The following is a 4,528-nucleotide window of genomic DNA, read 5'->3' on the forward strand; positions in this document are numbered from 1 at the left end:
TTTCTTCTTAAATGCCCATCGAACGGATCAAGGTCATCTTCAGTCAATGATAGAGAGAAGGGCAGAGTAGAATTTTTAATCTGCTATTTGGTGACTTACAGATGCAGTTACATGGAGCTGACATTTTCTCTCTCAAGTCTTAGAAAAGTCTGATTAAACTAAGTGAGTGGTGGAGATACCTTTTTCTTCAGAGCAACTCAGAAAAGCAACAGTTAAATATGATGGTGCTCTTAATGTCAAACTTACTGAAGGTATTTGTTGCCTCCCACATTATCTATCTGGGAAAAGGTTAGCAGTGTCCATGAGAGACAAATAGGAATAGACTCACTGGATGAGGGATGCTATTATACCCATATTAACAGATATCCTTGGGAAGATGACAATTGGGACCCGTATAACATTCCACATTGAACCATGCAAGACAAGATGCTGTCAGAGGGAAAACATTTATTTTATCTGACTTCTCTATTATAAAATTTTCAACATTCCCATGCTTACTTCTAAGAATGGATTTTGGCATTTATTCATTAAATAAGTTAAAAAATAATTTAGCTTTCAGAGATGACAGTTTTGTATCTCTTTGAATAATAGAAGACATATTGGGATGATTCAAAATAAGGATTAGCAAACACTTGATTCTAACTTTTGATATATTTATTGTACCATTGATTGAGTTACCAAAAACACTCATTTTTAAGCTCAGCATTGGGCTAGATACAGTTTTAATTTGTATTTCTCTAATGACTAATGATATTGACCATCTTGTAGTCAATCTATCATGTAGTTACTTGTGATTTATACCGTATCTTTGGTGATGATTCTGTTCAAAAATTTTGCTACTTTTTTTTACTGGGTTTTTGTTTTCTTAGTATTGACTTTTGAGAATCTTTATATCCTGGAGACAAGCCTTTATTAGAGTTTGTAAATATTTTCTCCTGGTCTGTAGCTTGTCTTTTCGTTTGTTTTATGTTATCTTTCAAAAAGTGGACATCTTCATTTTGAAGCCAAATTTGTCACTTTGTTCTTTTATGGACCATGTTCTTAGTGTGGTATTTAAGCTTAAATTTTGCATTTAGATCTATGATACATTTTGATATAATAAATACAAAGTTCTTGACAGTTTCCTAAGTTGCTACCATTTCCTATGATTTTATTTTTTATGTGTAAATACAGTTGTCCGTCTGGCATCATTGTCTTTTTGCCTGAATGACTCCTTTAATTTTGTAAAGCATTATGTCTGCCGGTGATAAATACACCATCATTTGTATGTTTGAATAAATCTTTATTTTGTTTTTTTTAAAAATTATTTTCACTGTGTAAAAAAATATAGGATGATAATTTTATTATTTTATTTCATTAAAAATATTGCTCCGTGACTTTTATTTATTTTTTAAAAATATGGAACACTTCATGAATTTGTGTGTCACCCTCTCGCAGGGGACATTTTAATCTTCTCTGTATTGCTCCAATTTTAGTATATGTGCTGCTGACGTGAGCATACTCCATGACTTTTAGTGTGCACTGTTACTAAGGAGAAATGCGCAGTCATCCTTATCTTTGTTCCCCTGTACATACCACATCTTGTTTCTTTGGTTGTACAGGAGGTTTTACCTTGTTTTATGTTTTTGCATATACTTAAATAAAATAATGTAACACAGAGTTATTTTTGTTCTTTCAAAAAGGTCTTTGTGTTGTCCAAGGCGGGACACACTTGGAAAATTTATATGTATAAATATTTTCCTCATGGAATGGGAATCAGGTCAAATTCACAGATTGCTACTTCGTCCATTTTATTTTATTTTATTTTAAAGATTTTGCTTATTTATTTGATAGAGAGAGAAATAGCAAGAGAGCACAAGCGGGGAGGAGCGAAAGAAGCAGGGAGCCCCATGTGGGGCTTGGTCCCAGGACCCTGAGATCATGACCTAAGCTAAAGGCAGCAACTTAACTGACTGAGCCACACAGGTGTCTTGGTCCATTGCATTTTAAAAGGGCATACAAATAAACTAGGGTTCATAAATTCAGTGAGGTGGAAAAAATGCATAATATGTAAATCACTTTTAAATTTTTTTTTTAATTTTAAAAATTAAATGTTTTTCTTTGATTAGGAATCATATTTGCTGGCTTTTTACACTTCCTTAAAAAATAATAGAATGAACTTTGTTACCAAAGTGTCTCTAGGTGAAAGAAATGGTGATTAACTATCGATGGATTTCTGCTTTGAGTGGAACAGTAAAGAGAATATGAACAAATTTCCCCTTGTCGACTCCCCAAGTTGTGCTCAAAGAGATCCAGCTGAATGCAGACAATCCCTCTTCCTGCTTCGTTAACAGGTCAAGCCCCAAAATTTATCAGTGAGTAGAAGAATCCCACCTTAAGGTAGATCTAACAATTAGGACTAGATCCATCTGCATGTCATAGGGACAATGGCTTAAACAAGATCAAAATCTATTTCTCTCTCACATAAAATTACAGACTTAACAGTATAAAGGTGTTGAGACTCTGTTCCACCACGTTTTTTAAAAACCCAGAATCATTCGAATTCATTGTTCTATTATAGTAGAATATGATTGTTGTCATCCTGGTCCAAGACAATGGCTAGAGTTTCAGCCATCCTTATCAGGAAGCCAGGTGTAGAAGGTGATGAAAAAAAAGAGTAAAGGACATACACTTAATGATATATGAAAAGGGATTTCAGAAGCTGACACCAATACTTAACTACTATTTCACTGACCAAAATTCAACCACAAAGCTGCACTTAACTGGAAGGGAGATTGGAAATTGTAAACTTTCTATGGATAGTCATATATCCAACTATGATGAAAGAGATGAATGGGAACTAGAAAATCAATAGTCTCTGCTTCGATGAGTATTAGTAAGCATTGTTACATCATCCTCTCTAATATGAGATCCGCCTTAATTTTTCTCCACACTTACTTCCTCTGACATAATTCCTATATCACTGATAATTTGTTTCATTGTTGTTTTCATTGACCAGAATGTGCACGTTATGAGGGCAGGGATTTTTATTTGCCCTTCTGAAGCATATAAGAACAGAACCTGGCATGTGATTGATGTTTAATCAATATTTGAATTAAGAATATAATAAAGTAAACATGGAGCCCTGTAACCAATCTCTGTCACTGTAATTTGAGTAAAAAACATTAATCTTCTCAGAAAAAGCAAACACCTTTAATTTCACCAGACATAAATAGATATGTAATAAAAGAGATCAATGCAGATAGGAAAAATTAAGGTCGATCTGAATGCAGTGGGAATCAATATGGGTCTAAAAGGAATTTAAACTGTGAGGAAAAGAAAAGACCTTCCCGATAAATTAGTAGCAAGGAAAGCAGACAGAGGCTAGATTTCTTCTCCCCAAGCAGATGCTATCATAAGCAAAGTTGGTTAGATGGGTGTATGGTGGGACTCAGGAAGGAGAGGAACTTGAGTCAATATTACCTCATATTTGAAAGCTTTTCCCTTGGTAAAGCCCTTTAGTATTGTTTGATCATTTTATTTTCATAGTACGTTGATTTAGAAGGTGTTGTTATAACCAATAAATAGAAGAAAATTAAATACATAAATTTGATAAACTACTTATTTGTGGTCACATGGCTTATTCATGAACTACTTAATATTAATACATTGAGGTCCAGAAAAAACCCAAACACTCATCTGTTATATTTAACTTGTGCTCCTTTTTTCAGATACCAGTGCTAAGGTAAAAATCAAAATATATACAAAGAACCATAAGTTGAATTGGGATATATCAAAATCATTGAAAACTATTTATTTCATATCAAATTCTGTATCTAGACAGTGAGAGAAACATGTTTTATACCTAACATTGAGGTGTGTATAAGAACAAAAAAGATTCAACCTGAATTTTATGGCAAAGAAAATAAACCAATTACTTATATTTAACTTATGTACTTGAAGTTGCATATGCACATTATAATAACATTTGCCATTGTACACTTTATAAGGTTTCAAATGTCTTATAGAGAAAACTACATTAGGAGTGCCTGAGTAGCTCAGTGGATTAAAGTCTCTGCCTTTGGCTCAGGTCATGATCCCAGGGTCCTGGGATCGAGTCCAGGGATCGAGCCCCACATCCGGCTCTCTGCTTAGAGAAAGGGAGCCTGCCTCTCTGCCTACTTGTGATCTCTGTCTATCAAATAAATAAATAAAAACAACTTTAAAAGAAAAGAAAAGAAAAAAAAACTATAAATAAAGATAATGTTTGCTCTTCATCTGTCCTTAATTTTTACTTTTCCTTTGGGATAGTGTTTCTGCTAACTTTTTTCCTTTTACTGAATGGCCAGTAAAGGGAAAGGGAAAAAAACAAAAACAAAAACAAAGACAAAAAACTAAGGCTCTTAGTCATTAAATATCAAGAAATCAATATGAAGATTTCTTTGGGCAGATTAATGTGAAATAAATTAAAACTAAAGCCTTTATGTTGTGAATGTGTACCTGTACATATTCTGCACTTCAGAGTAGAAATAATTCAAATATGAATAGC

The 4,528-nt window shown here is 33.4% G+C and overlaps 1 non-coding gene across 1 annotated transcript; it reads right to left on the minus strand.

The window, feature by feature from the left end:
• Positions 1 to 1,392: 1,392 nt before the first annotated feature.
• Positions 1,393 to 1,499, minus strand: LOC132009399 (U6 spliceosomal RNA). The gene has a single exon (XR_009401897.1). It is a non-coding gene; the product is annotated as a U6 spliceosomal RNA (small nuclear RNA).
• Positions 1,500 to 4,528: the final 3,029 nt, after the last annotated feature.

The sequence above is a fragment of the Mustela nigripes genome, chromosome 1, assembly GCF_022355385.1.
Source record: "Mustela nigripes isolate SB6536 chromosome 1, MUSNIG.SB6536, whole genome shotgun sequence".
Taxonomy (NCBI): domain Eukaryota; kingdom Metazoa; phylum Chordata; class Mammalia; order Carnivora; family Mustelidae; genus Mustela; species Mustela nigripes.